Consider the following 23,355-nt stretch of genomic DNA (forward strand, 5'->3'; position numbering starts at 1 on the left):
CCATGTACGGTCATTAATACTTCGGTTTTTCAATGCATTTTGTTAAAGCAACAGTGAGCAGGTGTAAGTGTTTCCTTTTTTCTGTGCATCAGGAATTCAAATTAGTCCGTCTGAATATTAAGCCACGTCCTAAGTGCTTTAGCAGAGTTTGCCTCAGCTGTAAAACTAAAGGAATGTCTTTTGGTCTCTTTACACGTAAGACTCAAGTACATTGAAATAACTCTCAACAAAGTGTTTCCAGAGGAAAATCATAGATCTGATTATTTTGGTCTGTGTATGCGTGTGCGCGTGCATGATGGCTTGGTGAAAACCAATACAGTATCTACAAATCTACAATCTATGCTCATCCAACGTTGAAGTTTAAAAGCGTCCTCTAGCTATTTTTACCATGTGTTGCCAATATAATGTGTAACGGATACAGGATCTCCAAAATACTTTTATGAGCAACAGGTGATTGTAGTCCAGCAACAGCTGCTGTTGGAAAACAGTCCTTCCAATAACAGCAACAGGAACAGTTGTGATAATGATTACACTGGGCATGATAATTATAGTGTATTGTCATAGTTATATTTGGAGTCACTTTAATGTCAGTATACTATGCATAACATAGCTGAGATACTGGAGAGCAGCAAGCTTGTTTCACTGGAGCCAGGGTCAAATTTACAGCTGTTCAAGTAATTTAGCATTTTAACTGCAAACACAAGGGCCATCATGTATGTGACAATTATCTGCTAATGTTTAAGCAATTTCCGAAGTAAATTGATCCTAATAAATGAAAATGAATTCAGGATTCTTTTCAGCATTTCATGTTTTTCGAATTACTTTTTTGCGTGAAAAGATTTGGTTTCAACATGAAGCTATTATTTTCGGTAATGGACAATCCAGTAAGCATTTTTCCTTTAAGTTTGCCTTTATTACAATGTGGTAAGAATTAGGAATGTTAACACAAAGCAATGTTTTCTACCCTGACAGCGAAACTGGTATATGAATGGCAGATAGTTAGTGACATATTTCAAAAATGTCATTTGTACGCTCGTAATCCATGTGTCAGATGTGGCTTTGATGTAGGGGAGAAGAAAGCAAGTTAATGGAGCTAAGCCACCACAATGGAACCACACAAATGGATTTACTGCTCAGGGAGAAACAGGTCAGAGAAAGCTTCCCTTTGATTCACAGCGTGTGTTGTTATACAGAGAATGGAGAACAGAGAAGAGGTAAATAGTTTGATCAGCCCTTAAAGAGACAGTTGCTCTTATTCGTATCTGAAAGTGACAGCCGAATCACCATTCACTTGTTACTATTTTTAGATAACTACTAACTATCAAAATGGGTTTGGAACATCTAAAGGGTGATAAAATGTTTAGAGATCTTTATTGATATAGTCGTTTCATTTATCTTCATATATTTTTGGTGAACTATCCATTTAATGTCAAATTAGTCAGACAGAAATGAACACCTAACAAAACCAAACCTTGTGCACTTTTGAACACAAATACAGTTGGATATAAAGGAAACAATGTAGCAAAAAGACAAAGGAGAGACAGACAGGGAGCGAGGGAGAGTAATAGAGAATCTCTAAGCAGCGGCTGCATGGGCTTTGGCATGTTTGGGCCTGTAATGCTGTGATATTTGAACAGGTCACAGCTTGCTTGTCAAAGACGGTATATACAGAAAAAAGATCATGAAATAAAAAGTCATAACAACCCTTTCCTCCTTATTGGAGCTGTGAGTGTGATATATTGTATGTGAATAGAGATGTGAAATATTATGGGAGTAGAATTTGTTGCGTCCTTGCAATATGAAAGGAGAAATATTATAGACCATTGACTCAATATTATTCAATTTACAAATTCGCAGAAATAAACTACTTTTCATAATCAGATTTTCATTCAAAGTGCATGAATTATCATTTTTTCTCTTTTTAATGGACAAAAATAAACATTGAAGCGATACACTCACACTGTTAGTGTTTAAACTGAAATGATTCATTGGGAGAATAGCAGGTAATTAGAGACACTTGTGAAGATTTCCAAAGTGGAAAGAAAATACTGGTTTTTGACATATTGTATGTTTGGTCAGGTGCTGAGGCTGATGTATAAATGTGTCACGATGGGTGTAAACTATATGCACTTAGCTCTGTCATTATGTAAGTCAACAATTCAGCACTATCAGTGCACTCATCAGGAAGGAATGCAGCATGTTTCAAGCCTATGTCAGTGATGTATTCAAAGACTTGCAAAAGAGCGTTCTCTTAAACTGACTGCAACCAAAACTGGCAGCACCTGCAAGATGGGACACTCTTGATTTTATAATACGCATAAGAGCACATTTCCTTAAAAGACAAAATGGGTTGCTTGTTGTAACACTTTTCACACAACAGACTTTTTTCAGGATAGGTACATTTTAGAAAGTAGGTTTCTATATACATACACACATACATGTGTAAAACTGTTAAAAGACATGCTTCATTGAATTAAATGACATTGTCATACTATGTGGGTGATATGTTGACATTTTGTCACAACATGTTTACACCAAAGCAATGACAAAAGCGAATGAAATATAAAAATAAAATACTAAAGTATAACTATTGGTATTCATTTATTATAAAATTGTATAGAATTTAACCTTTTCAGCACCTTGACAATTTCTGATTTAATTGTTACCTTCTAAACCAAAGCCCTGTGACCTGTGTGACAGCTAGTCCTAATTTTATCTATAATAGATGCTTTTGTCAGTTCTAAAATGACAAGAAGTTACACTAAAAACATGTTTTTTACTGTATGTCAACATTTATGGTGTAAATAAATGAGTAACAAAGCAATAAGCAATGAAAGAACATATTTTGGAATTGTATTTGACATAAGAATTGTTCTGTAGAGTCATGTTGAAAAAAAGCCTGAAAGATTGAAAGCATGAACCGCTGTATTTCTGACGGCTGGGATCCAAGTTTTTCATTAGGCAGAGGAGCATCATGCTATGTTAGTGGAGCTGCGTTGTGTTGCTCTAAAAGGCCCCTTTTCCCCCAGTCACTCTCCAAGCTCAAGCTTTTTACGAATCGTACATGCATTTACCATTATGGCCAGCCTCGTACAGCTAAACTCTCGCAGTCATTAATACAGCTCCAGCTGGTTGTCATGCTCTGGTATGTCCTCTAAAAACACAATCTGGAAAATATTATTTCTCTCACTTAGGGCAAATACTCATATTGTGGAGATGAATAATTAACCCATAAGGTCAATAATTAAATGGCCAAAACGACTTCTTCTCTTTTACCTCTTTTGACCATGTTTAAACACATAAGCCTTTGGAAGGTATCGGTGTCCAAGTTAGTTGAAAGGTCAACGCTAATCATGGATGCTACTTTGTGAAATATTGTATCAGGTAGACGCAGGGGTAAATGACAGGACCAGCAAGGGAAATTGAGATGTCTTTAAGATGGTGTGAAATCTGGTTAGTAATCGTAATGTTTCAACGGCCTTTTCGTGCATCTGCAAACAACCTAAAATAGAGCAGGAGGGCGGAGGTGCCTAGTTACTTAGCAGGGTATTCGATAACACGGAGAGGGACATGCAAATATTGGTAAGGCAATTAAGGCTAGTTTTGTTTGCCCTAAAGTAAAGGGGTAACTCAATCCTGGCCATTATGGGTGTGCTGCTAACGCAGTTGTGAACGGCTCTAGAAGGACATGGTTTCTCTCAGCTAAAAGGGTTAGCTTCTGACGAAGAGAGGGCTCACTTTTCGTAAACGGTCGTCCTGTCCGTCATGTAAATGCTTGTGTAATGCGATGAGATTTGAAAGCACCACCCTCCAGCTCTGGCCTCCAATCCCCCGGGGGCCAACAATGGACTCTCAGAAAAGCACATTTAAAAGATACTTCATTTTTTCAATACACAAAAAGAAAAGACTCACCTCCATTAGTAACTCTGCTCCTTTTTACTCTCAAAAAGTCTTGACTCACCTTGGCGAGAGCTACGTGAAACACACATTGCCGCACACAAACAAGCGCTGACACACACATGCACACCATTAGGTTTTATCTTCCAAAGTGCAAAAGCATTTAACCAAAAGGTTAATGGTGTCATCTGAAAATGATTCAGTTCTGTTTTTTTTTTTGGATTGAATTTCACATCTACTGCAATAGTGTGTTGTTTCTGATCCTTTTAAAAAGATATCACTTTCATATCAAATCTTCAGTTCTATAGAATTATCCACCACACCCCAGTTCATATATAAAACAATTTGAGGAAAAATTCACCTGACAATGTAAATTCTGAGACTTTCTTTCCCTGTAACACCACAAAATGATAAAGAATATAGGCTCTTTTTCATCAAATAAAAGTGAACAGGGATTTGAGCTGTCTGAATGATACACAATAATAGTGGTCCATGCAGTATGATTCATGTGTATATTACAAGTGTTCCAAATCAATACGATAGCATTATGTGATAAACCGACCAATATTGGAGTCATCACTTCTTATCTGCCTCTTTTTATTTTCAATTCTACGTGTTTAGACTTGTATGTTCAAAGTGCAATCGGTCACATGACACAAAGTGACAATGGTGATTGGTTATGACATATTAATGTAATCAATTGAAATTAATGTTTGTGAAAGGAGGATTCCATATGTAAGTAAATAACTACTTCAGTTTTCATCACACAAAGATCATATAGCTTAGGGAAAACCTATAATATAGAACACACTTTTGAGGCTTTTAGAGATTAACAGCTCACAATCAACGTGTGATCTGTACATTGTTTCATATTTTTAAAAGCCTAGTGTGCAGTAAAAAAATATATATTCATCTCAGGTTTTGGATTAATATTACAAAATTATGTCAAAATGTCTAAGGTCTTTTATGTTTAATATTCTGAAAGGTCATCTCTTGGGCTTTTTCCCACTTTAGGAGGAGAAGAAAAAAACATCACCAATCTATACCCATGCCCAATTCAGCTATTTATGGCAAAGTGTTTTCTCAGACTGGGTTTTTGAAAAGCCTTTCCTAGCCTTCACTCCCTTTGGAGCATTCAGTGAGGGAATGTGGTAACAATAATAATGCATTAAGCCAGTCGTGGCTCGCGACAACACTCAGCGCGCCATCTCTTAAGTGCTGGGCTGTTCGGTCAGCCCCTGAAAGCATGGCCGACTGCAGACAGACTCCAACTGTGAGACCAAACACACACTAACAATTCATTCACAATGAAAAGCTTTCATAACCACCATTGATGTACAGGAACTAAACAGATATCGCCAGAGTAAAGTGCGATCACTTTAAGTTTAAACGTCCTCTGTGTGATTTTCAGGTATGGGGGCGTGTTCTTCAATCAGATCCCCACTGAGAGAATTGAATACACTGGCGTATCTCATAGATTTTTCACAGCGTTTTGGTGGGTTACTGCATGTATGTTAAAGTGCAAGTAAGGGCCAAATCTTAAAGCAGTAGGGCTGATTTATAACACATTTACCCTCTCTTCATCTGCTCCCACCCACTGATCCAAACAGCACTCACAACAATTATAACGTCAAACAGTTGCATATTCAGTTATGTTGTAACTAAATAATAATAATAATATGATAATAATAATATAATCTGTGTTGTATTTTAGCATCTAAATTTATGTTACACTTCGACTCTTTGCAAAAAATGAATCCTGGAATTTTATCAACAAGCGTTCTTAAGGATCCAATCTATGCTGGACTCTTGTTGTGTGCATCTTATTAATAATTCAGTCCAAGTCATCCATTTCAGGCCAACACAATTTTTAGTTTTGTAAAGAAAGAAATTATAATTTTTTTTAAATTATAATATAAAGAATTTAAGCATTTACCGTTATTTTATGAGAACATTTAAGTTGCAATATATATGTTCAATATTCACAAACGTATAGAAATCCTTAATAGGAATAGAACACATGTTTCAAGTTAACTGCTCTGATTGAACTTTTATGTCGAGTTTGAATCCCCATTTACTTTCAATGTATGGATGAATAATACAGTCTTCAGCAGCCGTCAAAATGTTCAATTTTGAAGAGAAAAAGTCAACATGGGTCTGGAAGACAAAGTAAATGATAGATTATTTTTCTATTCAATATCTATGGGTTGTTCAGTTGTCGTGAGGTTCAGTGACAATCTAGACCACAATTGAGAGAACTGCTTTTCTTCTAGGCTAAGAGAGGTGGGACAGGGGCCAGAGCCCTTGGGCAGATGGCTGAACCTTCCACAAGAAAAGCAAAAGGTCACCAAATGCTTCAATTAATCAGCCAGAGTCAACTTGACGTAGAAAAGAACCCTTGTTAGAAATTCTGCAATTCCTCTTGTCTCTCTGAGGGAACAAGAAGATATTTTCCCCGTGATCTATCTCCCCATGTTCAGGGATAATGCTGCATACTACTCCATTATCATACCAAGTGGCCTCATACATTTTTGTGTGCTTTTGATTTTTGTTATATATATACTGTTTATACAATCTTGATAAATGCACCAGTATTTGGAAAATATAAAAAAAGTATTCAGTGTGTGTGACTCACTGCTTTGATAAAGTTCTGGCTTCATCTTACAGGTACAGCACCTCCACATTCAGTGGGTCGACACTTTGGTATTTCCATGTAAGATGTTGTGCTTCATTGTGAATTCATGCAACCAAAAGGCCAAGCTTGAACCTAACTCACACAAACGTTACATGTTATCATGCCTGCCTTGATTGCCGGTGTGAATCCCATTCAAATCGGGTTGACCTGAATTGCTTTCAACATGCCAGGAGCACAAACACCTCCAAATCAGGTTTATGTAGAGTCACACAGCTGTCCTAAAACTAGAAAAAGAAAGAAAACACTTCAACCTAGTTAAAACATACTGTATAAGAGGAAGAATGGGAGATGATTTAGAAACGGAAAAATAAAGAAACCCCTTATAGAGCAAATTAATGCAAGGCTTCAACAAGGCCATTTTAGTCAGCTTTTTCACCATCATAAAAGAAGAAAAAGAAGAAAGAATACGTATCTCATTACCTATTAATAAAGCATTTGAAATCAGTTCTTTAGGCCTTTTTTAATATTGCAGCCAAGAGAATGTGTTGGCAATGACTAATGTTTCACATTGTTAAATATATCTATTAATGATTTTCTTTGGAGGCTTTGAAGTTGAGACCATTAAAGAGCTGTAAATCTCAAAACTGTCTGCCCAATAGGCTGTATGAGTTCTTATCTCTGCAATTACATGCAAGGGAGTGGGATCTGCTTAGGATCTATCTGTCTGTTCCCATCTCATCCCACACACACACCTCTTGGTCTCCATAACCTCATATTCATTTCTCTTATGATGCCAGAACTTGACCTGCCTGAATTCTTAAACCCATTGGTTTTTTTGTGATTAGTGATAACATAGTTCAGGGTATTATGATGTTCTGGAAAATATCATCTTAGTTTAGTTAAACCAACAGTTTTGTACATTTTAGTGCAGTTAAGTCACTGAAATAGCGTAAATCCCCTTGCAAAACACGTTAAACTGAACACAACTATATTCAAGCAAGTACCCACCCTTTGCTAAGATTACAGTTGTCAGAAAGCCATTTCAAAAAGATACTTTTCATTCACAAACAGCTAAACAAGACAATTATAGACTGTTATAAAATAAAAATACAATCTGAGTTTACGCAGAATGTGTGCTTGTTGAAAATAAATAAAAGTCACGGGATAAGATATGAAAGGGAAAGTCTCACTCTCTAATCTCACTGATACCATTTTTGTCATTGTTTAGCAATTATGCAGCTTTTAAGGTGCAGCTCATTGTATAAAATCTAACAATATGTGCTTTTTTTATCTCATGGAGCTATTTCAGGTTGATTGTCGGTCTGAGTTACCAACTGCTTTTAATTCTATGGGATGTAGCTGTGGGTGATGGATGTTAGCTGAGTGTGCAGTAAAGGAAGAGACCGTCATTAGAGGTGGGAAACAGAGCCTTAACCACAGCCCTTCTGTCTGGCATTTCTTCCCTTTCACTCGTCCTGACCTTTACATATAATTAAACATATAGTTCAAGCAGCATCAAATGGACCCCAAAGAGGTTTCTCTTTTGCCAGTGGCTTATCGCATTAGAGCTCACACTTAAAAAAATTTGTGAGAGTTTGCAAGCTGGATCGCTGGAAAACAGCTTTGCTGACTGTCTCACAGAGGAGTCGGAACGGTGGAGCGTGAGTTTGAAGCTGTGAAGAAGGTTTGTTTAGGTGCACAAAGGCAAACTGCAGCATCTCTCATAAAGAACACAGTCACAAATATATGCATGGCTCTAATTAGCCACCATGTCATAGATGGGGCTGGTGATGCTGCCGGTGGTGGGAGCGGAGGAGGGAGGGAGACAAAATTAACAAGAGGCCCAGGATGGAGCTTCTATGCCTGGGTTTGTGAGGCGGCGCTGGCCCGGGTTGGAGGATAATGGCCTTTGAGCAGATGCTACTCCTGGTGTCAACTGGCTGGGCCCTGATCGGGAGCCTTCTGTCATTTAATCTATTAAGCCCTGTCTCACTGGAGCCTGCTGGGCGCTGATCCATAGGGGCTATGCAAAAACTAATAATTATAAGTTACAATGGGCAATTTCACGTAACAAAAAAGTTTAAAGTCTGTAAGATTTAATTAAAATAAACCCCTGGGAGAGTAGTTGAAGAAACACCCACTGTATTATCAAAAAACCTATAAAGATATTTATATTTAACAATACTGTTTAATTAATGCAGTGTTCAGTTGCACCTTGAATAAAGAAAGAAGTACTGGATAAGTGTTAAGTGAGCATACTATTGAATGTGCGGTATGTACACACATGCATTCCCCCCAGGTGTTAATAAAATAGCAATACTTTTATCACAGTGAGTTCTAAAGGTAGAAAGTAATGCTGTTCAGCTTTGTCCTCTATAAGGCCAAACCACAAATAAATTGAACCATAGCTATAGAAGTTACATTTTGGGAGATGTTAATTATGATGATGTTTTACCAAACAAGGCTTCTGGTCAAGAAGACACTGAAATGGCATAAATTAGAGCTTTTCAGATTAAGAAACTACTTTCCAGTATTGTGAAAAATATGCATCCGCTTGAGCGCCACCTGAAACTATTACTGAAGTAATTAGAGCTTAAACGTCCCAAACTTAATGAGTAAATCTGCAATTATGCCTGATTAGGATTTGGATCAGAATCAGAGGGGAAATCACAGGTTATGAATACGAGTCAGACAGTGGGTACATTAGTGACATCCATTAGTTACATGGGACCATCTGATGGGTGGCAGACCCATCAAGGTCACAGGGTACAGGATGGTTCACATGTTACGGATGATATTATAAAGGGCTTCCCCTTTAATCAAATTTGAAAAAAACACACACACATACTGCCCATGTCTCATGGTAACAGGGTTTATTTATAGTTCCCAAACCCAAATGACCAGTTGGTTTAATTTAATAGCAGCCAATAGGATTATACACAGAAACAAATTACCTAAGTGGTTCTATCAGGCAACCAAAATCTTTAACAATAATGGAAACCATGGACATGATGTCTGGCTGTATTATTTCATTACTGCACTTGGCCTCTGCATCTGTAGGGCGGTTACAAACCGGACATGATGTGTTGCCATCAAAGCTTGTTGGTTCACATTTGGCCAACATGGGCAAATGGCTCTTCCCGGATCAACAGACTCACTCTCATCCCCATTCAGACTCAGCATCCTCACGTAGCAAGTCAGATCCTGGTCTTGCGTGAAGGTGACCATTCAGACCCCCTGCAGGACTCTAGACTCTTTGGTGCTTCTCAAGTTTTCCAACACCCAAACTGCAAAAATTATTTAAAATTACCAGCAGTCAAAGGGCAATTGAGTCTTTCAGATCTGAAGACCTTACATTTACCTCTTTCTGACAAAAAAAGTAGATTGTTAATGCAAATTTTATTCTGTTAATGCACTACGATGATACTAAATGCCACAAGAGAGGAATCACTGAAGATGGTAAATTTATCTCTAAGACCACAGCATCCAGACATACATGACTGAATTTAATAAAATGGTAAACTTTGTGTGTCATTAACCAAGCAACAGATTTGAGGTTTGAGAGTGCGGTCAGCTGGCTCTCACTTGAGTGATTTTGCAACATTTAATCAGATATCGGAGAGTGCCTTCAACCGATACACGAGACCCATCGAATGCTAATAGATGTAGCTCTAAATCATTTTCCTCTTTAAAAGAGTTGTGCTTGTGACATGTTGTTTTTATCAAGAAATGCAATTATACTTCAGCCTTAATATCTCAGAGCTTGTCACTGCCTGGCGATGCTTGCCAACTGCAATCAGAAATAACTCCGTCCCTCCAACTTAATGAATAACAAGTACTAGGCCATAAACTTGTAGTCATCCTCTATCCAATCACATTGTCTTGAGTAATTAAAATGATTAGCTTAATTAGCTTAATTAACTAAATTTGACTACAGGACATGGCCATATGGTGGAGCAAAACAAAGATGGGAGCTAATTAAAGTTAAAATAATGCAGGTTTTAATTAACTCAACCCTTAGGCATCAACATTTTCAAATTTATCCAAGCTGATAATTAAAAAGTCCTCTTGCCCAAGCAACATTTCTTCTCTGAGCTAATTAAATCTGGAAATGAATTAGCAACATGACGCTCCAAATATTAATTCCTGCTAGAAGATGACTTCACTTTCTAATGAAATTAATTAGGTGCACTGGACTTTCAATCAGACTCAGGCTGTGTCCGTGAGCACAGACCCCATGTAATCAAGTACTGGGCTATGGGCCCCAGGGCGGAAATTTGCAATTGTAATGAACACTCTTTAACTGTGTGCCTCTCTTAATATACCAAATGAACATGTAGATCTATTTATGCCAAGGGCATCTTCATGTTATGCCAGAGCAGTAGTCGCAGCTAGTTAAAATAGCTTTGTTAGATTTATTTTTCCACCTCATATTGTGTGTACTGCTGTAATTCCTTTAAGTTATAGCCTGTTTGTGTGTCTGTTAGCGTTTCTGTCAGTTTCCATGTCCGCATCTGTGTACGCAGGGCAGCCAATGTGGGTCACGCTCCCAGGGCCCCCAAGCAGTGAGACCCCCACCCATCCTCTACTGACGTGCATAAAGGGCTCAATTTCCCTGTCTCTGTTTTATGTATTAAATCTGTATTAAAGCTTGTATTACAGAGGTCTCAACCATGCCTCTGGAGGTGTCAAGAAATGCTGTGTAATTCAAGCGCACAACGAAGTAGTATAATTCCAAAGGTCCTTTTCACGAGTTGGCCTATAGAGCAGGGGTAGAAAATGGTATGCGTATTTGCCGTGCTTTCCGGGGAACGGGCTCCAAGCTTGTCGGTTCCTAATGAACCCAAAGTACTCCCCTCCAGACTGGGGTTAGTGCACTGAGCTCGGAACCTGCCCGAACCCATAGCGAATCCGGGTATGAGTCAATATGGACGTGGAGGGTAAGAGGAGCCAAGTGGAAGCCTGGAGCAGGATGAGCCAGGTTTTGGTCCAGAGACCAGCCAGGACGACGGCCCACGGTGGAGTTGACAGAGGGAGGAGCTTTGGTGGGCGAAGAATAGCGACACCAAGGGGCCGGCTGACGGAGACGTTGATGGTGGGGGAGGAGCCCAGGGAGGAGACGAGCAGATGGGGTGCCAGGGTGACACCAAGGATCCGGAGGGCTAAGGCGGAACCGGAGGCTCAGGCGATGGAGGCAGGGATCCAGAAGACCGCTGCAGAACCAGAGTGACCGAGGACAAAGGTGGAGCCAGAGGGAAGGATAAGCCTGGCAGAGCCATTGGGCGGAGTGACAAGGCATTGCTGGACGATTGGAGTACTGAGGCGGCAGGTGGTTGAAGCTTGACCAAGGCAGAGCCGGAGGGACGAGGGAGCCTGGTGGAGCTGGTGGGATGACGGGCCAAGGTGGAGATGAGGGACCCAGGAGCCAAGGTGAAGCCAGAAGGTCAAAGGGCCGAGGTGGAGTCCGGATTTTGGAGGATGGAGACGGAGACATGGGATACTCAACCCCCAAAGGTAGATAGCAGCTGGAGATCCCGAATCTCATCTGACCCAACGGCTGATGGATTGGCTGGCAACGACAGGGAGTGGGAGGTTGGGCGGCACCTTCTCTGAGCTGAAATTGAATGCTTAGTTTGGGTTCAGAGGACATTTCCATCACAGGAGTCGATGTAGTCCGTTTATCAGAGCCTTGTGTGTATGAGACAATTTATTAGTGACAAGTCAATAAAAACCTGTGTGTACTTACTGTATAACATTTCTTATCTACCTTTTGTTTCTATGAGGTTAATTTATATACTCGGACATGTCTGTAAAACAAACTTCATTAGCACACCAATAAAGACGCTAATTAATAAATTGTTCTCTGGGGTTATTTTATGTAAACTAAAAAAACAGCATGGGAGAAAGCCAATCAAACTTGAGATGTCTCCTTTGGAAGGGCATCATCAAATGCAAATGCCTCTGGTTGCGAAGGGGTGACTTTTACAAGCGCGGGCATGAATAAACTATTTGATGGCACCGTATTGCAGCACAAGACATCAGCTGCTCTGTTTCTTGCCTCTTTCAAAGCTTCAGACCGCAGATTTGCATAGATACAATCTCCAGATTCAAATTACAATTTAGACTCATTCCGGAAAGGCGTCACTGTATCTGGCATTGCTTATCTCTATACCGAGCCTCCGAGAGGACAAAGTGGATGTCTCTCAAGGATTCCTTTGAATTTATCACCCTTTTTGAGTGTTGTTTTATTACATTTGCCATCAATTGAACCGTGAATCAATTTAGCGACACAATGCGCACACCCAGCTGCTAAGCAAATAGCTAGATGACAAGACAATATTTACTCAAGATTGTGCGTGATTTATAGAAGGCCTTTGTGTTTTTCACCTAAGCTTATGTCTAATAATTGTCTGCATTCTTGGCCAATTGTAGGGCAGCTCGTCTAGGTGTTATCCATCACCGTGGCAGACACCCAACTGCAATGCCCAACACAAAGATCAAGACCCCTTTAATGTGCGTTGTCAAAGTAATCAGCCTCGAAATAATGGACTCCTGCTTATCCATCCTTTGAAATGTTATCAAGGGACAACCTACTGTGAGACCATATTTTGTAGCTCTACTGACCATAGGAGCTTCATCACTTTAGATACTTTACATTGAAATATAATAGCAACATGTTTGGGTCTTTGAGACTGCATAAAAAGAGCACTACATTTGTCTTTGCTTCACAACCAAGGGATACATTTCTTTGTTGCTCAGAGGTTGTGCTGCCATAGCTCATCTTAAAAAAGGACTTTGATTTGCAACTATATAAGCACAGAGCATACCTGTCAACACTCCTGTTTAGCCGGAAGTCTCCCATTTTATATACCCCAAAACTCTCATTTTTCAGTTATTTCTCCCGTGACAGTCCCAGAACACGTTAGCGAACAGCCCCAGCAAAATGGTGGCGCCCACATTTACGCCAAAAATAAAGTGAATATGAGAATAATTAACTTTAGCATGTTGTATCTGGCCAATCAGAATCAAGTATTCTAGAGCTAATAGAATGTCTAATTATATAACTGTTAATTATTACATAATTTATGTTAATATTAATTTGTATTATTATTTTACTGTATAATAATTGCATTATTAAATGATTTTTGTTGTATGTTTCTTTTATAAATTTTAATATGTTGTGTGTTTATTTTATCAACATCTAGCGGTTGAGCTTGGTATCACAGTCTAAATTCTAAATACCGGATAGCCAAGAAAAGGTTCTTCTCGGTTTCTTTTGATCGTTATCAGAAATCATCTACATGCACTCATCTTCATGCACTATTGTTTGTGAATGTGTACTAGAAGTTCACTTGGGGTCACAAAAGAGCGCATGCACAGTAATGTTTTTGTTTATGTTTTTAAGATGAAACCGCCTATAAATCATTCATGTAAATCAAACAATGCCGGTGGGTTAATAAATGTATTCTGAAAAAAAATTAGAGGTTTGTGTGAGGTTCATACTTGATTCAATTATTTTGTCACAAGACACGAAAGAACCAATGAGATTTGAAGTTATTTTCATATTTTAATTTACTGCAAGTGCTTATATAGGTTTGTTTTGTTTTCAATTTCGCTAAATAGGATCAAAATATGAATCATCTCACAATTCTTTCATTTCACTTGAGAATATATCTAGAGAAGTCATATCTCAGACAATTAAGTCATGAAGGTGAAACCATTGATGTTTGATTGCGGACGTATGTTTTTTGTCAATAGGTCCTCCAAAAAACGACACACTGGTCCTTTAGGTATTATTTGTGACTCTGGCACACATTTTTGTGTTATCTCGTCATATCTTGTGTACCCATCTCTTGTATATTGACCTTTAAGACATTTACAAAATTGAAATAATTGTGTTTACAGTTGTGATCTTTCACCACTACTCAGTCAACAAAACATCAAACAATTCTTAAGAGCGATTTCTATTTGATTTAGTGATGTTTAATTATTAATGAATTCTGGTGACAAATTTGATCCGCTTTGCAAATAATTTCAGATAAGATTATGCTGACTGTTGACAAGCATAGCAACAATCAGAGAACTTCACACTGAGCACAATGAAGCTAAGAACACACGAGACCAAAAAGTCTGTGAAGCTAATAAAATGTGATCTAGTCAGAGTCATTAGTGAATTTCAAATTAAAGGTACAACTGGCACAAACTCACATGTTCCTCTCACAAACAGAATACTTACATCAATCAGGCTGCATGTGATGTGCCATCGGAAGCGAGCGTGAAGCTTGTTATGCCCCACATCAAAGACCCATCACATACCCTAAAGTCATTTAGTTCCCAGGGAGCCAGTTCCTCTCTCGTCTCCTCCGCTCACGCTTATGTAGTTTCCTATGCTTTAAAACCATTAAATTATCATCTAAAACAATTCGCAAAACATTCATCCTGATGTCCAGCTTTCATTATTTAAAAGACTTACCTGCTAAAACAAGAGAAGGGATGGTGATCTCAGAACATGATAAACAAGGCTCACACTACTTTTAAAAAACAGAAGTGTTGGAGTATGCAGCATAGTTATTGGGGCCAAATGGGGTCTGAATATCAACATGGTTTTTCGGCTATGTAGACAAAACCATAAAACAAAAGGGCTTTTGATTATGTTTCTGTTTACAAAGTGACATTTCTAGTGATCTTTGGCCATCACTCAGGGTATGTTTAGTCCACTACAGATCAGTGTCAACTTCACAAAGGCACAAAGCATTAATCAGAATGAATGCACGGGTATGCAAACTCCCGCTGGGAGAGAACGAGGGCCACTTGCACATTAATGCAATGTTAGAGAAAGAAAAATAGATTAGAGGCATCACAGTCCAGCTCATTCAATCAAATATTTAGTTTGGCTCAAGTTAAAGGATGGACAAAATAACTCACAAAATTATGGATTCCAAATCCGCATGCACTGTTTTTGTTGTGCATGGGCTGTGTTTCATGTTCAGATCTGAGGGTTGATCTCATTTGTGATGTTCTCTCGTCACATTAAAGTATGACTAAGATCAGGTGCAAAGTCCACGACAGTGCCTTTCTCTGGTCATTCCTTTTAAGACGGTTCAATAGAGCATGATTGCGAAAAGGGCATTAAAAATGGCTTGAGGCTCTCCTGCGGTGAAGCCTTGTTGAATATTTCTAAGTGATGCTTTTGGAAAAGGAGCGTCTGTGCATCAGCTTCTGTGCACTTATCTCGTGAATCCATCCTGTGCTTTAATAAGATCAGACAGCACAAAGCACTTGTCCTGCAGAAACCCTCGCATATACCTAAAGAGAGGAAAGTTCCTACTGTGTAGGCTAAATTAATATTAGCATTAGTCTTCAGAAAAACCTCATGCCACCCACAGGCAACAAAGGTCAGTACATGACAAGGTTAAAAGCCATCATTTCAACTTCACAACGGTATAATGACTAAAAGAATCGAAAAGTTTGTCTCAAAGCAGAAGAGAAGTTCTGCTGAATCTGCTGATTGCGTAAGCTTCATTTGTCAGACTTCTAAAATGTTAATAGGGACATCTTGGAGATGGTTTTCGAGGGTAAGGGCGGGTGGGTGTTTGAGTGGGTTGGAGGGGTGGATCATCCTATGAACACTCGACAACAACGCCAATGTGTTCCTCACCAGTGGTATTCCTGCTAAGAGCCACTAATTAGCCAAATAGCTTACATGTTGCAAACGGAACCGTCCAGTTTGAGTATTTATAGTGTGGGTCCTGTGACTAAACATTAAGATTATTCAGAAAGAGTTCTGTGCTTTCAGAGGCATTGAAACATTTGTGTAAATGTTTCACACAACCACAGACCCCAAGTATGACACATACACACACACAAACACTTTGTTTTGATATTATTTTTGCATTGCAGCTTTTGGTATTAGTCATCTATTAGATTTGAACGTACAGATATGCGCTTATAAAGCAACTGTTATGAATAAAACCCAACACAAAACAAATCTTTACAGGAAAACAAGAGAATTATAGGAAGCTTTCTGTCAAGTGTTTAACAAAACACAAAACAAATCACTCGTCAGCATCAACCCTTAATGAGAAACAGTGTTTTGGAGGAAAGCAGATTTGTTTTGACCTCCTTCACCTCACAGCATTTGCTTTACACCAGAACCAATTAAAATCACACCAAAGACACTATTTCCCATAGCATCTCTCCCCCTTAGCAACAATTATATCCTGAAAGTAAATAATACAACTTTGTTCACACCCAAGCTACGGCCAAACAAATGTTGTCCAACTGTCTGTCCAACTCTTCTGCGGCTGGTAAGGTTATTTTTTTCCAAGCGTGCTGACTAAATGAGCTTCAGATCGTGCACTCACAGTCCGTCTAATTTACAAGCGTACAAACCACATTGGTGACATAATGAGACCAGCTGTGTTTCTGTCGGTCCAGAATGTCCACAAACACATGTTCCTTTGCCTTTGCTTAAACAAATCTTAAGAAATTGTTTTCATACATTGAGTCAAAGTACAGAAACTAAGAAATGTTTTAGAGTACTTTTAGCAAAGAAAAAAAAAGTGTAAAATGTGTGAAGGCAAATCTCTTGGGATTAATTTAAAGTGCTCACTGGATTGTGATTCCTGTCTCTTGAATTAATTTTAGAATTATTTTAACTTCTTTGTTAATGCATTCCTAAAGGGACAGAGCTGCTAGCGATTTCTTTCCTTTTTTCTTTCTTTTTCTAGCAGTGAACAAAAGCTCTACACATCTCTCTTGACATTCGCACAACTCGAAATTTGCTGGTGTCAGCGTGCAATCGTTCATGTCGGGTGAAATTTGTCTCGCTAGAACACCGTGTTACTTGGAGATGATTTCTGTGTTCGAGTGAGACAACTTGACAGAAAATCTTTGAGATTTCAGGAATAATAATGATGGAAGGAGAATTAAGTGAGGGGTGTTGGAGTCTACATCCCAGCACTTTGAGATACTTTTAACATAAATTGCTCTTCATCCATTCACCCGCTCTGTTAAATCCATCAAAGCTGCCTGCAAAACGACACAGAGTTTGTGAAGTCATAAAAAAAGAGAAAAAATTCCAAGAAACCGCAATTTTACAATCACCTCCACTTTTTAAAGGATTCATCCAAAAGATGCAGCACCCCTGCGGTGGCCCAAGTCAGCTTTTTGTTGTTTCAGTGGTGACATTATAGTAGATGAGAAATATCGGCACTCAAAGGCAGCACAAAAGCATTTTTCAGGGTATAAGTCCCATCATGTGTCTGTGTTAGTGGCGATATACGGGTGGAAGCATAAGGAGCAATAGCAATAGCTGATCCTCTTTCCCTCTAATGTGTTTTGAAAGGGTAGTTGAGCTGCATGCAGGAATGACAGTGACATTTAGTTTCAGTTCCTCAGACACATGTTTTTGTCAGATGGCCCGAAGAACCCGCTTCTGAACATGCTGCTAAAGGTACAAAGGGCCAGTGTCATGAAGTATACAGGATTCCGATGCAGGATTTGACAGGTTTATTTAATACAGGGAAAACAGACTGTTGTAGCGGAAAACTCAGGAGAGAAAAGGGCTCGAGCGCTCGGCCAGTACACTGCAACATGCAATAAATAACACCACATGCAGAGAAAGTCAAACACTGACGGAGCTACTGTCATAAAAGTCCCGGTGGGTTCGTAGAGCAGCGATAGATGTCAGGTTCGTTGTCATAAGATCCGTCGAATTCTCCGGAATTGACGCACCCGCGAACACCAGGGTCTAAACATCTCCGAGAGAACACAGCAGAAAAAGGATAATCCAGCCAGGAGAGGAGGCAACGGTCGCTGAGGACAGTAGAGAGAGGTACCCAAAAACCCGGAAGTGCGCTAGGACCTGGAGTCAAAGGCGGGACAAGGTGAGTCACAGGATACACGGTGAGCGCTTGGAAATCCAGAAGGCTAACAAACTAAGTAATACATTTCTCACGACAATGGGCAAGACAAGGTATGGTCTAAAACACTAAAGGTCTGACAACAGGCAAGAGGAAATACACAGTATATAAAGGAAACGGAACTAATGAGTAAAGGGAGACCACCCGTGTGCAATGGTGAGGGAGAGGAGATACCAGGTGAGGGGAATAATCTAATTAACAACTAAAGTGAAACTAGCGGAAAAAGGAAAACACGCAAGGATCAGACACGTGAGAGCTGTCAGAAACCGCATCACGTGCCAGGAAAACAAAAGACAAGAAAACACAGACAACATAGGGAGTGCTAAACCCGAGACCTGACAGGCCAGAATCTATCTTTCATTTCATTTATTTATTTTTGTTGACCCCTTTATCATAGCTGAGAGACTTTAAAGTAAAATATATAAAATATATCTTGTTTTTTGTCATCAACAACAAACTTATGTATACCCATACAACTGTTAACATTTATGTGCGCATGCCCAGCGTGTCTGAATGGTCATGTGAAATGCATTTTCGTTGTGTGGCTGTGGTGAAAACCCAGATTTTTTTATAAATGCACATGTGGAGACGGCAGTATAAACAAGCATAGTTTTCGCTTTAAAACACAGTTTTTGTACGACAACAGGCTAATGTAAACACCTCCCTAACTTCCGGTACACATCTGCAAAGCATAATACCTGCAGATTATTTCTGCTAACAAGCTAAATAAATAAGAAATAAATTGTTAAAATCATGTCTAGCCAGTATTATTTTGGGTTAACAGAACAGTTTGGCTAACTTTAAATGCGAGTTCACATTTTAACATTGCATTACCTAACCAACAAACAAATGTACATTTGTATGTCTTTGTACAAACTGCTTTTGACCCATTGATGGTTGTTTGGGGGTGGACCTTCATCCTTTAATCTATAATCACACGTTTGTGTACAATTTACAATATACACGCACGTATTAATTCACCACTTTGTAAAATTGTATGTTTTCTATGAGATCGGGTTGCTTTTATCTTTGAAGCCACATGAAGCACAACTCAGAGAATAGTATCGCTTTGCACCAGAATTAAAAGCAAATTAAAATCAGATTAACAGTATAATGCTGGACTGATGCAAACAATCAAATTCCCCAATGCTGTTATACTAATGACAAGCACTCTTAAAACGTTTAGGACTAGAATTAATTATTCTATTTTATGAGTTATAATACAGTATGTCGCTAATTCTCTACATCGAGAACTCTCTTCCAATTATATTGAACTATCCAAAATTTAAAACTAGATTATATGGATAAGATCTTTACTTTAATGATAAATGTGAGTTGCTGCCTTCCATTGAGTGTTAAAAACAAACATGGTTTCAAATGGAAAGAGATTACTAGCAGAGCGATTCCCCACCAAGCCTGTCTGGCATGATGTACGTAATGCTCCCGTATCTTCGCCCAACAGAGCTCTGATTGTTTTGATACTTTTATGAACATGTCCTCAATCATAAATCACCAGGAGGCTTTGGAGCCAACTGCGACTCTCTGCTCTGTGCTGCATCAGATTACAGGTGAAAGACAAAGTTCTCTTCACAGGCTCATGGAGCCTAGTCCACAACACCAAAGAGGTGACTTGGTATTATGTGATGCCCAGATAAGTAACAAAAATCTATATAAACAAACTGTCGCTGCCAGGTAACTAACTAAAAGTATTGACACAAGATAGTGTAGGTTAACAACACATGTTTCCTAACAAGTAGCAATGTATATTAATGTATATAATTCTAACTATTTAATTAGAAAAAAAAGGTTTTGTACCTTTTGCTAATATATCATTTTTAAAAAGGTAGCTTGACAGCAAATTATGAATAACATTTCTTGTTTTTGTTTAAAAAGGAAAAATCTGCTGAGCTGAGAAGGGTTATTTTTTGTCTGCGATGACTTCATGACATGCTTGCCCTCCAAGCATAATCTGTTTTTATCAAACTCAAAGACAAAACCAAGGGGACAGGCTACAAGGACTTTCTGCAACGTCAGGACTCGGTGTCATATTGCTTTAAATGACCTCCATGAGTCTCAGCGCCGGTTACTGTGGATCTCTTGATGGTATCTGGAAAATGGTATCCGCACATCCTTTAAAACTGTTTAAGCACAATGCCTGAAACATTTGCATCACAATAAAACTGCATTCCGCTTTCGACTCGAGTACATCTGGCAACCCGTGGAGAGGTCAGGTGAGCAAATTCATGGACATACCACCTTGTATGACTAAGTGCCCAGACAGAATCAGGATAATTCGTTTGGTCCTACAAAAAACAAGGTTTAAAACAGACTGTTTGAAATAACATGTTCTTCATTTGAATATGCAATGCAACAATATGCCATGCAGGCATGTCAGAGTGAAAGGTGAACAATGATGATCTTGCAGCCACTTCATGTTCATATTAAGACAGATGATGATGTAAGTTTAAATTTAATACAATAAATAGTTTAGTCTCAATCATTTGAGAGTCAGTCAAGAGGTGAGGTAAGAATAACTGCCTATAATAAAAAAATATAGTGTTTTTACACCTTGCACGTAAACTATGTTGGACACTACATAAACCAAAACATAAACAATTAACCTAAAAAATCAAGGAATATTTACTCTTTAAGATTCAGTAAACTTTTGATATTCAATCACACAAGATGTTGTAGCGAAACAAAGGGTCATTTTGTGAACTACCACTTCCAAAATGCATACTGTATGCAGCATGGTGGATTAAGGACAATTTCTCTTTAATGCAATGAAAGACAAAGAAGCATTTTGAGATGAATAAAGAGATAATCAAGCATTTTACCCCTATTAATGTCCCATCATGTGTCAAGGTTTCCCTCACATTTGTTTTATTTTTTATAAACCATAAACCATTTTTCTAAAATATTTTCATGCACATTGTTTTGATGTTTCGTCAAAAGTACAACTTATATTTTGGTTGATTTATTGATATTTCAGAGTTTCGTATATGACCTTGTGCTGGGAGTGAACTGGGAATAGACAGGTATTTCTTGCGGTGCTAACCAAGTATCAGATCAGCTCAGAAGTCTGACAACTGTGTCATACTTACTGTTTTAAAGGTGATATATTAGCGTTTCTTTTAAAGTTGATATCCTTTCCACATTAAAATGATAGCAATTTAAAGTTGATGAGAGTGACCTCTACGCAAACATCAGCTGGTTTTGTCTTCATGTCTCAACACCTGAGACTGACAGACACTGCTCTGGTTTGGCCTGATGCTCAAGGATGAAGACCACAGCCATAGATGGAAAATGGTGGGAATCTGCAATGATAATGGCCTGCAAATTTGATTTTTGTTTGGCCAGAAACTCAAAATCATTATCACACATAAAAATAATGGATGTGACGGACTTCTTGGGTGCACTGCTAGCTGTATAATCTTGCTACTTTCTAAAATGGGCTTTACTTTTTCCTATGTCTCTGTTTAAGGCTAATATGTTTTTTCTGCAATGCCTCTTTGCAACAATGCAAAATTGTGAAAGGTATTAATACGTACAAATATTAGATATATTGAATGTTGCATGACATTTAATGATCTGACCAGTAGGAAATAAAAGTATAACTTGATTTACATGTCTTGCTTATTGTTTTTATGTGGTGAAAATCTATAAAAAAGTATGAAATAATTAATAAAAAAAACTAAATATAAACCCCTCCTGTTTTCTGATAAAGAAAGGGTTCTTTATATCACCACTGAGGTTCTATATAGCACTTTCCAAGGCAGGGTTCTTTATTGAACCACATAAAAACGTTTCTATATAGCAAGGAAGCTGGGCCAAGCAGCAGGTAATTTGACTGAGATAGCCACAGGGTTTCACATCAAATGCAAATGCTATCTGGCTTTTGTTTAATCCGCCTCATCAGGTAGCTAAGCACAGTGTAGATGAAAAATCCTCCTCCGCCCTGGACGTTTGGCACTGATACCCCTCTTGCCAGTACTGCACTGGAGCTTCAAAGCGACCTGCTATTTTACCTGTGGTTTGGACACAGTGTGTTTGTCCATCTGGACATCACAGACTGTGTTGAGATGGCCCTATCTGTTTATGCTGATAAACCCAAGTAATAAGTCTAAAAAGACTTGACGTTTCCTGATCTGAGTTACACTAAATATTTAATTTTGTTTTCCATACCTGGATTTTAGAATGAAAACCAATCTGGGTTCAGATTTGTTCATTCTGTTATATACAGCCACAAAAACAACTAAGACCATTTCTGAGACCGTTTTTCTGATTTAAAAATTTATAGTTATGGGTTTAGGCAAAAATTTGTTTCATTCTGTGAAGTACTAACAATATTTCTCCCAAATTTAAAATACAAATATTGTTTCTTTTTGTATTTGTTTGCAGAAAATGAACACTGGAGAAAGAGGTAAAAACAACAGAAAAGATGCTCTGTATTTTTTGAGACCTCAAATACTGCAAAGAAAGCAAGTTCACATTCACTTTTAAGCAATACAACAGTAATACTGGTCATTTTGTAATAGTTTTTATGTGATAGCCTGGATTTTTATCACAGTTTAAATTAACACACAAAACAAGAAAAAAAAGACAAGAAAAAACAAGCGCAACTGTTGACAGCTAGTGGGTTAACAGCTAGTTATGATGTCTGAGTCCAAGCTGATTACATATTTGACCTGCAGTTTAATGGTGAGAGCATTTTTGTTACATTTCCAAGAGGGAAGAGAAGACTCTGCACTCCATGGAAATTGAAAAGCACTTGAGCCATATGACCAGTTTATCTCACCAGTAATGGAGGGGAATGACAATGCAGGTCATCCCACAGAATTGGCCAAGAGACATTGCATATCAAGCATACTCCATCCTTGACTCAAACATGCTGTATGG

Source organism: Barbatula barbatula (assembly GCF_947034865.1).
Source record: "Barbatula barbatula genome assembly, chromosome: 7".
Taxonomy (NCBI): domain Eukaryota; kingdom Metazoa; phylum Chordata; class Actinopteri; order Cypriniformes; family Nemacheilidae; genus Barbatula; species Barbatula barbatula.